The sequence below is a fragment of the Carettochelys insculpta genome, chromosome 3 (genome assembly GCF_033958435.1).
Source record: "Carettochelys insculpta isolate YL-2023 chromosome 3, ASM3395843v1, whole genome shotgun sequence".
NCBI lineage: Eukaryota > Metazoa > Chordata > Testudines > Carettochelyidae > Carettochelys > Carettochelys insculpta.
This window is the reverse complement of record NC_134139.1, coordinates 88,488,542-88,509,948: the sequence shown is the minus strand read 5'-3', so window position 1 is coordinate 88,509,948 and position 21,407 is coordinate 88,488,542. Positions and strand designations below refer to the sequence as shown.

General features: G+C 42.7%; 1 long non-coding RNA gene across 2 annotated transcripts; it reads right to left on the bottom strand.

Moving 5' to 3' along the window:
- Positions 1-4,853: 4,853 nt before the first annotated feature.
- LOC142010371 (uncharacterized) lies at positions 4,854-15,511 on the bottom strand. 2 transcript variants are annotated; one of them, XR_012644779.1, is made up of 4 exons: positions 15,378-15,511; positions 7,677-7,778; positions 6,874-6,975; positions 4,854-5,485 (listed from the first exon to the last, which is right to left on the bottom strand). It is a non-coding gene; the product is annotated as an uncharacterized LOC142010371 (long non-coding RNA). The 2 variants fall into 2 exon arrangements; XR_012644780.1 differs by having other exon boundaries at positions 7,677-7,814; positions 15,378-15,461.
- Between the last annotated feature and the right edge of the window lie 5,896 nt (positions 15,512-21,407).

Sequence of the window (21,407 nt, the reverse complement as noted above, 5' to 3'; positions counted from 1 at the left end):
GTATTGGTAATTCATCTCACTCAGCACAAATAGACTGTGGGTTGGCGTAATGAAGATTTTTTTTCCCTTTCTGTCTCCACACTAAACAGTGTTTGGTCATATTGTAAACCAAGCCTTCCACCAAACAGGAACTCACAGGTCTGAAATAATAACATTGCTTGAAGAATAAAAGAATGCAGCTGGGCATAAAGTAATGGATTCATATGTTTGCCATACAGTTACCACACACTCTCGTTTCTACGGCAGTGACTGAACAAACAAAATGTACAGCTTTGCTCTAACTATATTAGGTTATTTTAAATCGGATCTTTAGCCAAAGATTAAGTCAACTGGAGAGTAAACAATTAGGGTAAAAACAACTTTCCATGAGTATGAGGGAAAATATCCCATATTATAGCTGTTGTGCCTTCTGTAACTTAAAGTATTTGAAATCTCACAGAGCTCCAGTGCTAACACCACCTCTCGTGTCGTCTGGGTTTCAAACAGAAGTCTTAATAGACTGGAGTCTGAACTGTATTGCATCACAATCTGAGTCGTTACTAACACGGGAGTTGCACGTCATCAGCTCATTTGTACAGCACCTACAGGGCTGATTTATGCTAATACTGGTGTTAAGCCTCTGAGTTTGCACAGGGTGAATTAGACACCTGATGCTTCACTATGTTACCCTGTAATTCAATTAATTTCAATAGCAAGAAGTAAAATAATACTTTGGTTCAGCGCTGCAACCTTAAAGCTCTTCAGCGGACTGCAGCTGTTTTCACACTCTTGCTCTCCAAGTTGGTCAGTGATGAAGTTTCAGGTTGTTTTTGAATTTGTTGAATTTTCACCACACACACACATACACAACTCTGAGTCTACACTATAATGCAACAGCCCTGCAGCCCACACCATACAAACCTGAGCTGGCTAAGATGCCTGGCTGCAGGTTTTTCATTGCAGTGAGGACATGATTTAAGAGGGGTGTGTGTGGTTGAGTGGAGGGCTGGTAGGGTGGAGGGAATGTTTTATGGGAATTAAACATGTAATGGGTCTGAATTCAGTTTGGGCTCATGTCCAAAAGCAGGGCAGCACAGGTTTGTTTTGGTAACTGCTGTTCTTTGTAAGTAGCCTGTCATAATGTGCAATCAGTCACACACCGTCATTACCGCTGAGCTGTAACAGAGTGAGCTAAGGCGTTAGTTTTCAAGCTGTGTGCTGTGGCACATTGGCATGCCATGAGAACCGTCCAAATGTGCCAAGAAATTCCATCCATTCCCCTCACTGTGGCTCTTTACAGGAGCCCTGGGGACAGGAGGAGGAAAGTTGATGAGGAAAACTGGTGAACCCGCTTGAGCTGGGGCTCAGGTAGCAGGGCTGCCTCAATCCCAGCTGGTGCAGGGGATTGTCAACCCTACCTCCACCCCTGTGGTGGCTGTTTGTAGAGCCACCCTGAGGGGAAACGCCGACCCTGCAGGACCCCCCACTCACGCTGGGAGGCAGCTGAAATGCTGCTTCCCAGTCCAAATGAGTTGGCAGAGAGCTCTTCCCCACTCTCTGCTGTGGCAAGCAGGAGGACAGGAGCTGGGCAGCAGGAGCTGGGATGTGGTTACAATGCCACAACCTGGCTAATGGTCTGGCATGAGGGGAGCTGCTTTCAGTGGTTACTCATTTATTCAACGTCCCCAGCAAGACATTGAGCAGATTTTGCAAATGTGTCTCTGCTCACTGCCTAAGATGGTGTACTCTGTGGCGAATATGAAAGATTAATGCATTGGATCCTTGTTTAGCTTGTATGCACTGCTATGTTGCAAACCATAACTGCACTAAATGTGACGTTTGTGAGCAATCGATTTAGCTGAAAAAAAAGGTGGGTGTGCTGTGGAATTTGTTTCATTGAAGTGCGCCATGTTACTGAAAAGGTTGGGAACCACTGAGCTTAGGTCCAGTTGGCGTGAGTCCTGTCTCACTCTGACATGAATCCAGAGTAAGTCCACTCATCTCAATAGTTAAACCAGCTCAGAACTAGTGTTAAGTGAGAGCAGAATGGTGAAGACAACCAAAATCCTTGAAGAGGGGGGATAAAAATATCAATTCCCTTTTTTGCCTCTCTGGTTTGTAACTTTCCACTTTAACATGACAGATTTCTTTCCCTAGAGCTTATGCCTACATAACACATGATGGGTTCTTACAGGTATAGACATAGCCACAATCACAGTGCAGGAGTGAAAAACAGCTTTAAGCTGTGACTAAATCCCAGTGCTACATTGTGTTGTTGATCATAGACATGAGAAATACTTTAAGGTTACATGAGCTCACTGTGACTTAGGTGGTATATGTTTTTAATTCTGGAAACAAGTGACGCCTCTTTAATGTATGCACTCCTCAGAGAAAGCATCATGCTGGCATGCTGAACATGGGTTATTTATAACTTCTAGAGAAGTAAGTGGCTCCCAGTGGAAAGATAATCTTAAGGTCAGGGCTTGGGACCAAGAATACTACTTTCCATGTAGAGAGTGACATAGATAGGTGTCATAAGGAGCTTTACAGACATGAACACATTTATTGAAGGGACCTAGTCTGGTTGAAAACTGGCCCAACATTTAAACTTGCAAAAAACAAATAGCTGTAGCCTCAGCTGTATCACAGTTCTCCTCAGCACACAGAGGGGGTGAGGTGACATTAGCCCACTTTTCTGCTCCCCACATATTTCAGGAGGCCCAGGGTCAGTTTGGACTCTGGTGCACATCAGAGAAATCAGAGACCTATATAAGCATTAAGTATTATTATAAAAGTCCTGGGAGCTATCATAGAATGTTAGTGAAACTTTGCAGGGGGTCTTGGCGATTGTATCCTATTCTCTGATCTTTGGGTTGTTCTTTTTTCCCTTCCATGTTCCAATATTCACCTAGGCAATAGAATGTTCATAGGTCACATACTCTTATTTGAACATTGGAGCATAACTTACCTATCAAGTTTAAAGAGACACTGAAACCCTTTAAGGCATTAAACCGGGACTGCCGATTCAGAAACACCAACATTCTTCTTCATCCCCATCCTACACTGCCTAACACTTCCACCATCAGCCTCTTCTTCATAGAGACCCACAGCAGAGAAGTGCCTTGTAAGAAAAAATGCTGCAACATGCTCAAATACGTCTGATAAAGAAGTCCATGTGTTTTTCATTCATGTGAGGAATGCCATCTCATAAAACAGCAATGACTTTTACAAATACCTCCTGGCTTCAGCGTTTCACAGTTGTGAGGACTTTTCTCCCCCTCATAGCAGGACCAAGCACCGTCTAGACCATCCCCGGTAGATATCTATCTAACCTGCTCTTAAATATCTCCAGCGATGGAGATTCTGCAAGCTCCTTAGGTAATTTATTCTAGTGTTTAGCCACCTGGACAGTTAGGAAGTTTTTCATAATGTCCAACCAAAACCTCCCTTGCTGCAGTTTAAGCCCATTGCTTCTTGTCCTATCCTCAGAGGCCAAGGTGAACAATTTTTCTCCCTCTGCCTTGTAACCCTCTTTGAGGTACTTGAAAAACTGCTATCATGTCCCCTTAAGTCTTCTATTTTCTAAACTAAACAAGCCCAGTTCTTTCAGTCTTCTCTCATATCTCATGTTTGCTAGAGCTTTAATCATTCTTGTTGCTCTTCTAGGGACCTTCTCCGATTTCTCCACATCTTTCTTGAAATGTGGTGCCCAGATCTGGACTCAATACTCCTATTGAGGCCTAATGAGCTCCGAATAGAGCAGAAGAATGGCTTCCCATGTCTTGCTCACAACACTCCTGTCAATGCATTCCAGAATCAAGTTTGTGTTTTTTTGCAACAGCATCACATTTTTAACCCATATTTAGTTTGTGGTCCACTATGACCCATAAATCCCTTTCCACAGTACTCCTTCCTAGACAGTCACTTCTCATGCTGTATGTATGAAGCTGATTGTTCCTGCCTAAGCGGATTACTTTGCATTTGTCCTTTTTAAACTTCATCCTATTTACCTCAGATCATTTCTCCAGTTTGTCCAGATCATTTTGAGCTACTAGCCTGTCCTTCAAAGCAGTTGCAACCCCTCCCAGCTTGGTATCATCTGCAAACTTAATAAGCGTACTCTCTATGCCAATATCTAAATTGTTGATGAAGATATTGAATAGAACTGGTCCTAAAACAGACCACTGTGGATTTGTTATGCCTTTCCAGCATGACTGTGAAACATTAATAACTGCTCTCTGGGAACCATGGCTTTTGCATCAGGTTCTGATTAGCAACAACCTCCACAGGCTTCCCCTTTTTAAGTCTCTCTGGTGTTTAGATGAAAAGTTGAGCACCAACCAAGCGGATAAAAGTTTTTTTATGAGAGAGCCCAGAGAGGTCAACAGGCTAATGTTTGTATTTCACAGCCTGCAGGCTCCATAAATCTCCCCTCAGTTATGAGCAGTGTTGCTTAGCTGTCTGGGCAGATCTTTGCTCATCTCAGGTGACTCCACATTTCAGCCATCAATTTTTCATTCACAGATCTGTATTCAAATTACATTCCTATGGAAAAATGGGAGGGGCTTTAATTAAGACAGTGAAAGGTCAAAAAACAACCTCTAATTAAATGCATCCTTGGGAATTCATTTAGAAATAACCCCTTTCATTTTTGCTTCTCTGTTTGTCTGCTGGTGTTGAGCCACTACAGTAAACCATCCTAGCATTCCAGGTTCCTACCACAATCATCGCTAAACCTTTCTATTCGTTAACATCAGAAAGATCCCCAAATTAACTGATAAGTGGAGCATGGGGGGAGGGAGAGGAGAGACAGAAACAGAGCGAAAGATTGAAAAGTGTTTAATCTTAAATCTGAAGGAAAGGAAAATGCACATTGCTAAGAGTCTGTACTTCTTTTGCTATCCTCCTTTGTTGAAACGAGCTGCAAACTGTATTTTGTCTGGTGTACCTTTCCCTTTCCAAGATCGCATTACATCTGGGGGAACAGGCGCAAGATATATACCATTGGATAAAACTTTCATACCTTGAAAGATGTTTGAAAGGGACTAACAACGTCTCCTCCAAACATACTGCAACAATCTCCACAACATCGAGATCTCAGTTAGACTGGACAAATGTAGCAACCAAACTACAAAACTGTCATCCTTTTCACCACTTCGCACTTTAGCCACTGATGAGTAATGAGTTCAGCTATGACTCTTTGCTCTGGCATGGGGCTCTGCAGTAACAGAGAAGGAAGAAGTTTTGCAACTTCACATGCCCTAGAAAAATCGTTCTGAAGCTGTTTTTGAGAAGACTGAGGAGAGCTCTTGCCATGACTAGCTGATTTTCAAAGCTCATATTTCCTGTTCAGGCTGCAAGTATGGCATCTTTCCAAGATGTTGAACTGAGGCTTTCACAAAGGTCAGGAAGGTATAATGTTCACTGTGCAAAAAGAAAAAGTGGTCACTTTTTGCCTCTTCTGTGCTTGTTGACATCCAGGGAACCAATGTTTATGGGTAGCATGCTGAAAAAAAGAGGATGATTGAACCATTAGAAGAGCAGGTGACTTTCTGCCTACTTCTGTTCTCATTTATGAGGGTAACTGAATCGGTCTTCAGCTCAGGCAAAAGTTGTTCATAAAGAACTGGCCAAAACTGTGCCTTGAGTGCTGGGTTCTTGCCCAGCACTGAAGAACTCACAAGCTTAGCAATTGCCTGCTTTGTCACTTTAACAGAAGCTCATGACTGAAACAGAGAGCAGAGGAGAGTAATACAATCTTGTACAACCTCCAAGAACTAGCTAAAGCATCCTTCTGAGCAAGCACCTTTCCATGGGAGGACATCAGTTTGAGCAGTGGCTCACAGGAACACAGCTGGCTGCGCTGCAGATGACACATGCACTGGGAGTATAATTAAAAAAACCCAGTACGTTGCTGAAAGCTTTCTTTTTCTGTACTGACACATGCAGACGCTCAGGATACTCTTGGCTTCTGAAAACTAGAGAGGACCACTATTTTAAGAGCCGTTTTGTATTGATGAATAGGTCCATGAGAGAATTAATCCATACATTGCTGCTCAATGTCTGTCTGATCTTAGCAAGAGAGAGAGAGAACTGTTTTAATAATGGAGCCTAGAAAATGTTCCCTAACTGAAGCTGAACTGTGGGGAAGTGGAGAAAAGCTCACAAAATGTCACAATAACCTAGAACAATAAATTTTGATGGGAAAGGATACTAGAGGGAGACAAACTAAATTAGTTTGAGCAAATAAACCTACCAATATAACTCAGGCACTGTGTTAAAATCATGCCTGGCAATCAAGAGAAGTGTGGGACCAGAAATCAATGGACCAGAATTTGTGTTTTGGAAATTAGGACTAATTGATGGGCAAAATAGCGAGCGGGCGATCTATTCCACCCATCGCTCTGTTTTGGAAACCTCACAAACAGACTTTGGTGAAAAATTAGCAGAAGCTGCCTAAGTGAAAGATGGGAGAACAAGGACTAAGCTTCACCATCATGGCTGCCACTCCCACTGTCTCCTAGGATCTGTTATATCACTCAGGCTTCATCATCTTGAGCTGAAAGATTTCCTAACCACACTAAGCTACAGACAGAGATCATCACCATGGCCTCCACTGGCCAACTCCTTAACGTCACCTGGTATGTGAGACAGTGTGATTTCCCATTTCTTGTGCGTTCTTGTCCTTTCGCACCTCGTTTATTCTCTTTTCTATCCCATTCCACTTGCCTTCTGTTTAATCAGAATGCGGCTTAACTGGTCAAGGCTGTCTTTTTGCAACACTGCTGAAAGGCTGTGACCGAAAAGGGGCAGCTAAGAACAATGTCCTAAGTAGCGTGAGGCTGACACAAGTTTTCCAAGTCTTGGAGTGCCTAATAATAGTGCACATCTTACCTGTGAGGTTGCCAGGAAAAGCCAACACCAGCTGTAAAAGCTGCATTTTCTATCTTTGCTCCTCTTTTCTCTTCCTTCTTGTGTATGTTTCTCTTGTTTTGTCTGCAAGAAAACTCGATTGTACAGCTTCAGCCCAGCTCAATGAACTCTTCTCACCCCCAAAAAAGGATAATAATTATCATCTTTAACAGCCTCTGAAAGTTGGCCAGTAAAAGGGTTTTTAAAAAAAATCTGTGCAGCTAAACGGAAAGGGAACAAGGGATATGGGCAAAGTGAATGCCTGGTGAAATACTGTCGATTTCAGATTTTTCACCTGGCTTTCCTTTGTCTTTAATAACAAACAGTAAAATACTTCAATGGCGTGTTTGTCTTGGTACTAAACAAACCAAGGTATCTATATTCCAAACTGCAATCCTTTTAAATGTCTACTCTTGGTCTGTGCAGGGGCGCCTTTGACTTACTGATACAACAGGACTTTCTTCTTAAGACTAAGAATAGTACAGTCCCCCTCTATGTACCCAAGTATTCATAGGTCCTATAGGTTTGTGATTAATCACTCATGCACATGAGAGATAGCAGGAAGTCTATGGAAGATTTGCTGTTCCACTGGACTAAAGAGCTGTTTGGCTCTGGTGATGCTCTGTGTTTTACAAACCTCAGGGGCTTCCTTCTCTTAAAGCACAGTGTGTTCCTCTCTGAATCTCATAAGTTCCTAAGACTCTACTGTCCTCATGGCTCACTGGTGCAGAACCCCACACCTCTGTGGCCATCTGTATCTGGGGGAGATTATAAGCTCTACTTACAACTTTGCAGAGTTTTCAGAGGTTCATATATGAATCAATGTAGAAACTTCAAAGTTTACAATCCAGACTTGCCTGAAGTACCAAAGAGCACATTGTCACCATCTAGAAAAAGCCAAAGCAGCAAACCACATCAGGAATCTGTGGGCAAAGTAGATAATAATTCTGCTCTTGATTATTCCAACAATCATAATGCTATGTAGGAACACTACATTGGGCTGTGTCTACATTACCACCTTCCTTCGATTTTGAGGCGTAAGGGGACTTTGAAGATGTCCTGGCACTAGACACGTGCCGGTACTTTGAAGTTTAAAACTTCGGCGTTGCCAGGGGGGGAAGGAATTTCCTTAATGAAGTGCTGCCTATGCACGGCAGCACTTCATTAGTAAACTCCGAACAGCCTCATTACCATCCTTCCTTCAAAGGCAGGTGGTAATGTGTACACAGCTTTGGTGTAGTTACTTTTACAGCATAGTTAAAAAGAGGTGACTTTGCTTCCCTCCCTCAGTTTTGCTGGGATGTCATTTTTAAAACAATCAGAGAAACTTAAGAAGTGAGATATCTCTTATCTTTCAAATACTTCTATTTTACAAATACTCAGTCCATCAGGGTTTGGTTTTGAAGAAATTAGAAAATAAGGTTCATACACTTAGTTCATATTTGAAGCTATTTGCAACCTTATTTTTAGTATTGCTGCAGCAGCTCTGCAATAAATCAAATTTCAAGACTTCACTCAAATTCAGAGTTTTCTGGTCTCAAGCACACCTAGAAATTGCCAAGGTTACAGGGTGTGTTTAATCTAAATATTCTTCTGAAAACATTGCATAAAATATAAAACCTGTTTTTTTTCCTGGTCATATATTTTATCAGCTATGCAGATTCTGGGCCAAGCTCTTAGCTACACTCGTTCTGATCCATTGATATGTCTGAAGAGTGCAACTAAGAGCAGTAGTTGGTTCTCCATTATTAAATGAAACTTTGCTGTGTTAAGAGTAGCAGAATTTCCAATGCCTAAAGGTTAACCCACTGCATGGATGGCCCTGACAAAATTCTAGGAAGTCAAAAGGAAGAGCGCCAAGAAAAGCAGAGGAAATTATGGCTCACTAAAAACACAATAAGCTCTCAAAGCATTGTCTATATGACTCAATGATTCCGTTCATTTATTTAAAGTATTTCTGAGGTATATTTTCTTAGTTTTTCAAATAACTAATTTGACAAGCATTTGGGAGAGCAGAGATTAAAACAGCACCGACAAGCCTAGAAGGAAATGTCTAACACTTAAGAATTCAACAGGTTATTGTTTCATGTGCAATTGCTGTTAATGTAATGAAATCTGAATGTGTTAGCATTTGAGATGGCGACATTACCAGAAAATGGTCTGCATTTGTGGAAAAGTGGGGAGTGGAGGCAGAAGGGCAGGCAAAGCAGGGCAAGGCCCCATACCCTGACCCTGCTGCTTGGTAGAGCACGAGGAGTGGGAGAAATGGCAGGCAGAAGAAGTGGGGAGGGGCCCCCAGTTGCTCCGGCCTAAGGGCAGAAGTGAAAGTGGGCCAGTACAGGCCAGTCCAGCATTCTAGTAAGAGCTAGCCGCCAGTACTGCCACTATAAGCTGGTGCACAGTTGATGTTAATGAGCTGCTGTGGCAGTGCAGTGGTGTCAGCACTTTAAGTACCATCCCGGGAGAGCTGCTGACTAAGGGGTGCAAAAGGGGCAGCTACCCCTGGGGCCCAGCGATTTGAAAGGGCCCACATCTCCCAGCTGTGCCGCAGCAGTCGCCAGAGCCCCAGGCCCTTTAAACCACTACTGGAGCCCTGGGTGGCACAGCATGGCAGTGCCTCGAAGGGCTGGTTGGGGGAGTCTAGCCCCCAGACCTGCCCCTTCACCTGAAGCCCCACCTCTTCTGGGGGCCCAGAGCTGCTCCTCCCATCTTGCCCAGGGTCTGGCTGTGCTGCAGACTGGTAAGTCCCTTAAGTGACTTTCACACCTGCCCCTGGGACCCAAAAAAGCTTCATTCTCCTCTCTTGCACCACACACTTCCATTCAGTGGAAAGAGGCCTAGAGAGGGAGCTCTGTGTTCCTCATCAGATTCTTTGTTATGAGGTGGCCTAATGAAAAATTACTGCAAAATAGATTTAGGATAAGAAAAATTATCTGAGGTATGACTTACATGCAGACTAATGAGCAGCCTAAAGAAAAATCTAAGGTCAAGGAAGTTCATTTAAGTGAAAACTAAGAAAGGAAACAAATATGTTGAAGAAAGGCTCTGTGCTAAGCACAGGGAAGGTTGCGGTGAAAAGACCCAGTCTACTGGACAGGGAAAGAAACCTACGTCAATTATCTGAAAGGTCTTTACTACTGACTGGGGGAAAAGGCAAAGCGAACACGTGAATTTTAAATGTGGACTTGTGTTTTATGTGCGAACAGCTTGAGAGACCACTATGTCTCTTTTTCAGGGAAGTCGTCAATGCTGTATTACGTGCCTACCTGTGCCACATCAGGATGGCAAGGGTTCACCATGTCTCCTCAGTTCTTAACACAGTCCCTCCACTCCAGCTCTCACTCAGTCTGCGTCTACACTTGCCTTCCTCGTTCAAAAGAAGCATGCAAATGAGGGAAGTTGGAAACACAAATGAGGTGCAGATTTACTTGTCTGGCACCTCATTTGCATATTCTTCTTTGGAAAGGGCTTCTTTTGAAAGAAGAAAAGCAGTGCAGACACAGCTCTTTCGAAAGTAAACCCCACCTTCGAAAGAACCCTTCTTCTCTTTATTTATGGGAAAAAGGGTTCTTTCGAAAGTGGGGTTTTCTTCCAAAAGAGCTGCACCTACACTGCTTTTCTTCTTTCAAAAGAAGAATATGAAAATGAGGTGACAGGTATGTAAATCTGCACTTCATTTGCATTTTCAGTTTCCCTCATGTGCATGCCTCTTTTGAAAGAGAAATGCAAGTGTAGACACAGCGTCAGAGAAGATCTGTCCCAGGCAGGGAGTTCCACTCCGGAAGGAAGAATTCCTTGGGATTCCTCTGGAAGCCTCTTTGAAAGGTATGGCTATATTATTGAGGCAATAGTAATACAGTTCCAGTTTATGGTCCCTCAGCAAGTTCATTAAAAGCCCTGATTTTATATGGTTTATAAGATAGCCATTTCAAGTCTTATGGTGTGAAAACTTGTTTAACATCTTATCACCCTAGATAGGAATTTGGGGGATGTTACATAATGCAAACAGTGTTGGCAGACTTTTAACATTGTGAATCATTACAAATAGTCTGAATGACTCTGCCCGTGTAGATGGGGGCTTTTGGAACGGACTCCTTGGACTATTTGGTTTTAGGAAGAAAGGGCTTTTGAAGTCCAGGAGGTCCTTTTGAAAGGCCCCTGTCTACATGGGTGGTACGTGATTTGAAAGCAGCGCTTTCAAATTGCGAGTGGTTGCCATTATGCTAATGAGGTGCTGCATATTCTTAGCAGTGCCTCATTAGCATCTTCCCAACTCGCTCATTATCATGCCCATTACAAAAGAAAGGGGCTAGTGTAGATGTAGCACAGATGTTTTTGAAGACCATTTGGAAACAGACAAAAGAAGTAGATTCAATCATTATCCTTTGGCATTTTCATAGTGTGTTTTTTTTTAATCATTCATAGTTTTAGTGGACAACCTGGTCCATTTTTAATGGTCCATTTCTAATTCTTGTTTGTTAGGGGTTGATATTTACGCCAAGCATTTTAGATTGAAACTAGAGCTCAATTAGGCAGAAACTAGACCTGATTGATTATTTCTGTAAATATTGTGGCCTATTCTAAATCAAATTTGATTTTATTGCTTCCTATGGAAGAAAGAGACTGATGCATAAATGAATTTGCACCAAGTTTTATGCAGAGTTGTTCGCTTGGCCATCTTTATTAAAGCCGAATAATCATTTTCCCCATTCAGTATCTGAACTAAATTTCCTTTATTAAAAATTGGGGTTGCACAAAATGAACCTTTTTGAAATTTCAAGATATTTTTCACCTTTTTGTTTTAAGATATAATTGAACTAGAATTCTAAGAAAAGTCTGTTGAACTAAAAAAAACGAAAACATGGAATTTTACTTTTCTTAGAATTGTTTTGTTTTATTTTCTGACTGCAAATTTATAAAATGTTTGTCAATCCAAACCTGTATATTTTTGTTGGTGTAAAAAGGGTTTGTCAGAAATTTTTTCAAAAAAATACAATCACACGACTCCAAGCAACTAATGGTGTGGTTCACGTATCAAACTGTAGATACTTGCAGGAGTACTTGTGGCAGACAACTTGCAAGCCACTCAGAGTAGAGGTTTGCACAAAATGTTCAAGTGACTTCAAATAATAATTTTATAAAAATCAGTCTGCTCAAAGGCAATTTCTGAGAAGTGAAAAAGGATTGCATTGATCTAATAAAATGCTCACCCTGAATTATTTGCCACCTCTCACTGAAACCATGCAAAAGTTGCTAGTCTTCTAGTATTTTTATGCAAAACTTTAATCCATAAGCCTGTGACTGATGAATCAGTAATTGTGCATGAGGCTGTATAATTTTGTAGTGATACATATGTATGTATGCCATGCCGTTATAGCTGTATGGGTCCAAAGATATTGTAGAGACAAGGTAGGTAACGCAGCATCTTTTACTGGACAAGCATCTGCTGGGGAGAGAGAGAGACTACGAGTGTGGCAAGAATGCTACTTTTGTTGCTCTGACCTTTTGTCCTTGCTGACAGCTTTTTGGTGAATTCTCTAATCCTCCCACTTAACAAAGGAACTTGACTGATTCAGGAAATTGCAGTATGTACAAAGAATGTGGATGAGCACAAACTCATGAAAGTAAGGGAGTTCACTATCGGTAAAAAAGTGGTGCCCTGGCAGTTCTTGGTGCCTTGGTTTTCATCTGCAAAATAGGGCTGATAGCACTACCATATCACACAGTGCTGTTGGGAGGGGAGCTGTGTTGCAGATTGTGAAATGGTCAGGCATCCTGACAAGGCACAGCCATTTAATAACTATATTATTATGTTGATGGCTGCACTTTGCAGACATACGAGAATGGCTTGTTCTTGCTGCAAAGCGTTAACATGTCTGTTTCAAAGTAACACCATACACCAGTCTCTGTCTGCAGCAGGAAAGGGATTCACTATCTATCCTTTGGTTTTACTGATGTTCCTAGCAACAGGGGAAATACGGTCAGAATGCTCCTTTACTAAATATCAAAAGCCACAGTTCCTTTCATCAATCAAGTTGGTTGTTTCAACCTGCCTGTTCTTATAGTGGGGTGAGCAAAATATTTGAAAACTGACACATTTCATTTCATCCCATATATGGACAAGCTTCGGAAAGCAGCAACAGCTAAAAAGAAAGTCCAAATGTTCAAAGTTTGAATGCATGTAGCACTACAGAGTCAGAGATTGGAGCCAAACTGGAAAAATAGCATTTCCACTACAGGAGGATTAAATTCATTTGGGAATCTGTGATGTTAACCAGACCATACAGAGCACTGGAAGATTAGAATTTAATGTGCTTTTGTATCGCCACAAACACTCTAACAACTTAGGTGCTACAAATTAATTGGTGTTCACTTTGTGGGTAAACTTGTTACTGAAATGTTGGAAACTCCTCCATCTTTCACTTTAATAGAAGAAACAACACCCAGTGAATTAAGGAGATTTGCTTGGACACAGATTTTGCTATGACTTAAGTTAAGGAACACACTGCACGTGAACTCTATTCAAGGTTTCTGTGGCAGTGATGAAAAATTATGAGAGCTTTCAGGTAGCCAGAAGAAGATTCATAAACTCCCACAGACAATTCCCTCTGCTTCTGAGATCAAAACTAGAGCTACTAAACCACATGATTTTATCACAAATCTTGCAATATTTGATGTCATTTCCTAAATGCCCAGTCCCTGCAGTCCTCTGATGGGGAGAATTTTAGCTTTTTGATGTTTGAGGGTTTTTAAAGCTATCCTAGATAGGGAAAATATTTGAAAACATGAGCCCTAAAGGCTCATAAACCAGAAGGAAAATGAAGTGAACCCAGCATTTGCTGTTTTTACAGTCTCATGACTGCATACAGTAATATGATTTATGATTTTTGGACATTTGGGTTTGGAACAAGAACTACAAACACTGAAAAGCCTCAAACTATTTGTGGAAGGGGAGAGGAACCAAATGCTAGGTTCAGTCAAATAAACCCAAATCTGTTTGCTGACAAGAGGTGTCATGAGGAATGCCATTAAGCTGGGGCTGGCCACAGCACAAGGGAAGGCAGAAGATTGGGTCTATTCCTTATTGTTCCTGAATCTGTAGAAGCCAGTGAAAGTTGTGGCTCTGTGAGTTCAGACACGTCACTGGGTGGAGAGTAGGGGTGGTCTTGCTGTGCAGTGGCAGGATGGAATTTTCATGGGAAAATCCTGCAAGAGTCTGTCAGCGCTAACGGAATGAGGATGAGTCACAACAGGGACAAGTGGCACCTGAGCAGGTGTCTGCTCCAATCCCGCAATGAGATACAGGCAGGTAAAGCCTTACACTTGCACAGCACCCTAGGGAATCTCTCTGAGGAATTGGGGTTCCCTAAGTATATTAATCTGACATTCGCATCATACCCATGTATTGGTTCATATTGTTATCAAAACAATAGGTGACATATCAAGCATGCCTGTATTAGTGCTAGAGGTGTCATTTCCTGCTCAGGTAGACAAGCCTGTGCTAGCTTTTCATAGAATCATAGGGCTGGAAGGGACCTCAGGAGGTCATCTAGTCCAGCCCCCTGCTTCAAGCAGGATCAACCCCCACTAAGTCATCCCAGCCAGGACCTTGTCAAACTGGGACTTAAGAACTTCTAGGGATGGAGAATCCATCACTCTCTAGGTAACACATTCCAGTGCTTCACCACCCTCCTGGTGAAGTAGTTTTTCCTAATATCCAGCCTACACCTCTCCTTCTCTAACTTCAGACCATTGCTCCTTGTTCTGCTATTTGTCACCACTGAGAACAATTTCTTTCCATGCTCTTTAGAGCTCCCCTTCAGGAAGTTGAAGGCTGCTATTAAATCACCCCTAAGTCTTCTCTTCTGTAAACTGAATAAGCCCAAATCCCTCAGCCTATCCTCATAGATCTTGTGCTCCAGCCCCTTAATCATTTTCGTTGCCCTCCACTGAACCTGCTCCAGCAAATCCACATCGTTTTTCTACTGGGTGGGGTCCCAAACTGGACATAATATTGCAGATGTGGTCTCACCAATGCTGAATAGAGGGGAATAACCACTTCTCTAGATCTGCTCGAAATGCTCCTCCTAATGCACCCTAGTATGCTGTTAGCCTTCTTGGCTACAAGGGCACACTGTTTACTCATATCCAGACTTTCATCCACCATAACCCCTAGGTCCCTTTCCGCAGTACTGCTGCTGAGCCAGTCGGTCCCCAGCCTATAACAATGCTTGGGATGCTTCTGTCCCAAGTGCAGGACTCTACACTTCTGCTTTTATTGATCTAGTATGCTAAAAATAGCAGTGTGTGGGCAGTGGGATGGGTTAGCCGCTCTGAGCACAATCCCCATTTAAATCCCCCTTTGGATGTACTCAGAGTGGCCAGCCCACCTTGCCACCTGTGCAGCTGCAGCTACCCTGCTATTTGTAATACACCATCTCAAGCAGACCTAGTGCAGATGTATCTCCTCGAGCTGTAAGTCTCACCTCCAGCTCCGGTGCTGACTCCCCCGTCTAGAGACTTAGCTAATTTGAAAGCCGTTCCAGGGAGAAGTGGGTTCCCGCTCAGAGAGAATGAAACAGCAGCACTTGGAAAAGAGATTCACATTTCTCAGTCCCTCCACAAGCCTCGGAAGCAAAAACTCCCCAGTCACAGTTCTGAAGACAGATATTGTCTGGATGATACAAATTAATTGAGGGAATGACGACCGGTGCCAAAAGTGTGGTTGCACAGAGCTGCTTGCCAGGCCGTTGGAATAGCATGTGCGGGTGTGTTATGCGCTTTCGTCCTCTTGTCTGCCCAGCACCTGCTTCCTTCTCGTTGTCTTTGGGAAGAAGGGAAAAGGAGTGAGCTGCACTCTGGGTACATTCTGTACCTGACGTACGGCCACTGTACATTCCAGGGAGGGGTGCTCAGCAATGCAGCCCGTCCCATGCATTCACCCAGCTGGCATTAACATCCTTCATGAATCTGAGGGATGGGAGCTATCCTGCCAAAAAGAGCTTGTTTAATTATTCTCCCCAAGAAAATGGCTGCGAAGGCTGAAACCAAGCCGCCCCAAGAAACCGAGGGACTTCAGTATTAAATACACTTATTTACTTGGGCACCAGCCCTGCTATGCTCCTTTCAGGCACATTTTCACAGCTCTGAAGTCAGCAAGGGTTTATGTACATACGTGGGAGAAAGTAGCAGCATAATTCAGATGATTTCTGTTCTGTCTCGGAACCCTGCTTAATCTGTATTATCTCTCAGGCCACCTGATTTCACTGTTTGGTTTTGGAACACCAATCTAGGACCAGGAACAGAATCACAGGGACAGGTTCAACTGAAGGAACTCAACTGGAAAATCTTACTAACATAGGAAGGGATTTAAATTGAGAGTCCTGGGTTTTGCCCATCTCTCATGTAGCAACAGAGAGCAAGAGGAAAAGCTCAGAGGGTTCACCAGACAGTCAGTCTGCAGGCATGTAGCTAGAGTGCTGGCAACCAGACCTCTTCCATTTGTTCCTGAGGCTGTGGAAGCTCAGTGGAAATTGTCTTTAGGAGTTCAGGTATGTATGACTGGGTGGAGATGAGGGTGTGGCCTCTTTATGCAGCAGCCATGTAGAATTTATATTAGCAGTATCTCTAAATAGTTATCTTAAGAAAGGGACAGTTTAGTTTTACAAGTCTGGAGTCCTTTCATGTTCTTAGCTAGCAAATGTGACATGAAATAGCTACTACTGCTATTTATTATAGATGGAGTTTGCCATACCCGCAATACCACCTGATCCAAAGCTCATTGAAATCAAAAGTTAAGACACACTGGATTAGTTAAGCGTCTCTAAGCCTTTTCCCTTTCTAATGAGCTTGGTTTTTTTTCAGTTGCTTATAATATTATCTTTCATCTTTCAGGATGAGAATTTACAGGTCTGCTCTCTGACAAACAGTGACGTTGTCGGGACATGTTTAAACAAAAGCAAGCCAGTCATTTCTGAGGATCGGGACAGTGGGAAAAAGGGCAATTTCATGGCTTTTTGAGCAGGTCTAGCACTTGAGTGGGAGGAAGTATAATCTTGAAATTTATGATGAAGATAGGCCTTACATCAGATGTGCCTTTTTGAGCTCTAGTGAAAAATCTATTTTTATTTGGCTAAATTATAATGCACATATGGCCTTATTTTCAATGGCACTGAGCATGGCTTTTATTTTAAATTTTAATTTTCCAACATTCTGATAGCATGGTGCATACATGTGTAAATATTACATTGCTCCGGGCATCTTGTGGAAATCTTGTTTCCATTGCATTCCTGGAGTCTGCTGAGCAGCAGTGTGTTAAAACCAGTGAACACTAGATTTTGAGTTTGTACTGTGGCCAGGCAAGTTCAATGCCCATGCAGTTTAGTTTCTACTTGTAGTGGCTTCTAGAGAAACACATTCACAGGAGTTAATGAACTTCACGTGGAGCATGTTTCCATGCTTACCTAGAACAAAGAATAGAACCGTATTGTCTTTTCTCGAAAGTTTCTCCATGGGATCTGTGCCTTTTGCTAAAAGTATTTGAACTAATGAGGGTCTCTGGGCCCAGACACATTTTTTCCAGAAAAAGCAACACTCCCCAGAGATCCAAACAGAAATTGCTTTCACTTGAACAATAAGAAACAGGAGCAACAGCTACAAAAATGAAGGGTTGGAGAAAATAAAACTTTGGAAAGAGAAAAGAGAGAGAGAACACTTTCACAGGTCAGCTCTTGTCTGCTGGTCTGTAACAGTCATGCTGATTTTACTATAATAGAAGTTCCAGTGCTAGAAGTATCATTGGTTTGATCTGATAACTGAGATCAATGGAAAGATCTCATGGATTTCAGCGGTTTTGAATCAGGCCTCATAGAAATATAAGAACATATTCACATTTCTCTCTGTAGCTGAGCACTGTTTACGGGCGTAATCTCATTCATTATTGGTAACATCTGAGTCATTCCCATGTGCTTAACTTTTTTAATGCACGTAGACAATGCCAAATGGACTTGTTAATTTTAGGTTTTAAAAAAATTCTCTAAAAATAAAGTCCAGAACTTTCTGTCCCCTGCATGGAACTTTTGCTTTGAAAGCTTTAACAATCCTAATCCCTAGATCCTCCCATGCACAATGAACAAGACGCCAGTGGAGATTTCCTTAATTTTGGTGATTCAATAGTAGGCCAGATTATCCCTCCCACAATAAAAATAGGAGTCTAACTGGGAGGAAATCCCAATGACTTCCTCTCCACAGAGCACCCTATTTTGTAATCTGGTTTTAGGGATTGTTGAACCCGGGGTTCCAGTTTGGGCATAGGTGCAGGAACTATGGGTGTTGGGGCCGTGACAACACAACAGGGATTGACATGTTTTCTGTTACAGACAAAATTTACAATTTGATTCAATGGCTCTCCCATTACACAAAGTGTTCAAGCACCCCCAGGCCTGGGGCTCCAGCATCTCCACAACTTTATGCGGCTTGAGTCTAACCACCACTGTCCCAGATTTCCTAGTGTCCTCCCAAAATGTGGCCACTCTAGACTTTTGTTCGTGGTGCAGGGTGGGAAAACTTCACTGTCCCCCAAACTTGGCTGTGCAGGGGACAAAGATAATCAGTCCGTGGGACACTTCTGGGGGACTTGCAGTGCATGAGTCCAGTGAGATTGAATCTACACTGCAAAGTGATAAGGCTTGAACCCTGGGTTCCAACTTGACTCAGCAGTGGCCCCTCTGCCATTATCATGAGGGTCCTGGGGCCAAGCCTGGAGTACCATGATGCATGAAGGTTTAGGTGGGACATTAGAAAAACCTTTCTAACTGTCAAGGTGGTTAAACACTGGAATAAATTGCCTAGGGAGATTGTGGATCTCCACCACTGGAGATATGTGAGAGCAGGTTAGATAGACTTTTATCAGGGATGGTCTAGACTCTAGATGGTGCTTGGTCCCACCATGAGGGCAGGGGATTGGGCTCAATGACCTCTCAAGGGCCTTTCCAGTTCTAGTGTTCTATGATTCTGTGTTTAGCCAGAAGAAGGGTGAGGCATTAGCCTGAATTCAAACCCTGTACTTACATTGCATTGGTGATTGTGAAACTCTGTACATCTAAGTGGTACCTGTTGTATGATTGTGATATGTTTTGTACAAAGTACACCTTGGGAGCCCTCATTTTTAAAATCTTGGTGTGTTGAAGATTAGTGCCCTGTTGGGTTGTGTGCACTAGTATGGGTTGTATGTACTGGTATAGTATGTGAAGTTAGGAAGCATTGCTATATGTATTATGGAAACAGGTTGTGAGATTGGGAACACTCAAAACCACTCTTTCATTTACAACAAAGAGCAGCCATCAGTAGCCAGGCAGCATTAATGGCTCATTAACATGCAAACCCCTGTCCCAGAAGCTCCAGGGAGGCGGCAGGTATGCTATGAGGGCAGGGTAGCCCACATCACAAGGAGAATCTTTGTAGCAGTTGGAAGAATATGTGAAAGGACAGACAGTGACATCATTTCTTGGCTTTCCGCTCTCCTCCCCATCTCAACACCTGGAAAACTGGCTGGAAGAAAAAGACTTTGAACTGGGTATGGTCCCAGGCTAGAAAAGGGTCCAGTCTGTGTCTGGAGAACTACAAGCTGCTTATACCATCTGCTGGGGTGAGAAAAGCTGTTTGGTTCAATTCTTGCGTAGTTTAAAAGTTTAGGATTTATAATGCATGTCTCCTTTTTATTTTCTTAAGGTGACAATCTCTATGCCCTTTATGCCTACTGCTTATATGGTGTGTCTACACTAGGAACTAACGTCAAAATTAACTTTGAAATTACTCACTACATCGAAGTAGCCAGCAGAGAGTCTACACGCATTTTTTTCCCCTTATTTTGAAGTTAACTTCGAAGTAGGGAGCCCAACTCTAAAGTCCTTATTCCATTCCACGGAATGGAGTAGTGCCCTACTTCGAAGTTTAACTTCGAAGTAGGGTCTGTGTAGATGCTCTACTTCAAAGTAAGCAACTTAGAAGTTATTTTTGTAGTGTAGACACAGCCATAATCACTTAAAAGTCTATGTTTCCACTATTAATAAACTTATTTTATCCTTAGCAGTGTACTTTGGTTGAAGTGCTTGGGAAAACTCAGCTCAGGTCACAAAGGCTGATGCCTGTCCATTTGCCTGTGACTCAGCAGTGAATAAAATCATGAGTTTACATTGACGAGGCTTCTGACCAGTGCAAGATGGTCCAACTCTAGCGCTCAAGACTCGAGAGCTGTGGGAATTGGCTGAAGTCTCTCTATTGACAGTTCAAGAGTGACCATTTAAGTATCTCAGTTGTATGTGTTCCAACTGTGGATGTCTGTGTAAGTACAGTGCCCATCAGAGGCTCATAGCCTGACATCAGCCTCATAGAGTGAGGCTAGGTCTACATTAGACCTTAAAGTTGATCAGTCGTAGATACGCAATTCCAGCTATGTCAGTTGCATAGCTGGAATCGACCTATCTACGATCAACTTACCTGGCCATCCTCACTAGAGGAGGTTGTTGAGAGAAAGGTTCCCGTTGACCTCCCTTAAGTCTCATGAGATTGAGGAGTACCAGGGTCCACCAGTGACCCTTGATAGTTCAATTCCGCATGTCCCCTCTAGTGCACGCAAACGAAACCTGTAAGATTGACCCTCAACAGGTAGATCTACCAAGTATTGTAGATGTACCCTGAGGGAGGTTACAGTGACTCATGGTCCAGGCTACGCCCAGGGACCCCATCACAGTGATATACCCATACACTTTCTCTGCCTCAGTTTCAACAGAAGTTCTTAAGATTGCCTAACAGCTTTATTTGCATTGGCTTCTTAGACTGAACCTACAAAAAATATCTTGTGATGTGAGTCTTCTGCGTGCCTTCACCTGTGGGCTTCAATGGAAAGTGAAAGACTCCAACTTCTTTAGGAAATGAACCCTTCTGGACTGTGGTGTATAGAAATAGGATGGTATCACTTTAAATAACGTGTGAGCCTATAAGTGGTGCTCACTGCATTCTGTAAGATAGAAGCCTCCCAGAGCCACTGTATGCGTCTGTACATAGGCGAAAACACAGTAATCCGGACACCACTCTGCTTGTGCAGCTTCCTCATAGTACTTAGCTGTATAAAGCACAGATGATGTCACAAAGAAAAATCCAGTTGTATTTAGCTGAGCAGACAAGAACTGCTAAGTCGATGGCTATGAGGATAAATATTAGCTTAGGATTCCATCACTGATGGGCAGCCACTTTCAGCCTAGCCTGGAATTCCTTGGCGTTCGATAATGTGAGTTAGGCAATGGTTTTTTAAATGACTTCACTCAGTCAAAATGAAAATATTTATGGAAGTGAGGCTGTTGGTTTTGGTAACAGAGACCGTCTCTCGATAAAGGGAAACGCCACTTAATTTGAAGCCACCTTACGTTCAGATAATCATGCCCTTAGGTAGCCAGCAAAGTGCAAAATGGGTTCAGCGAGCAGTGTACAAGTCACATACTGTGCTAGAGTCTACTGCT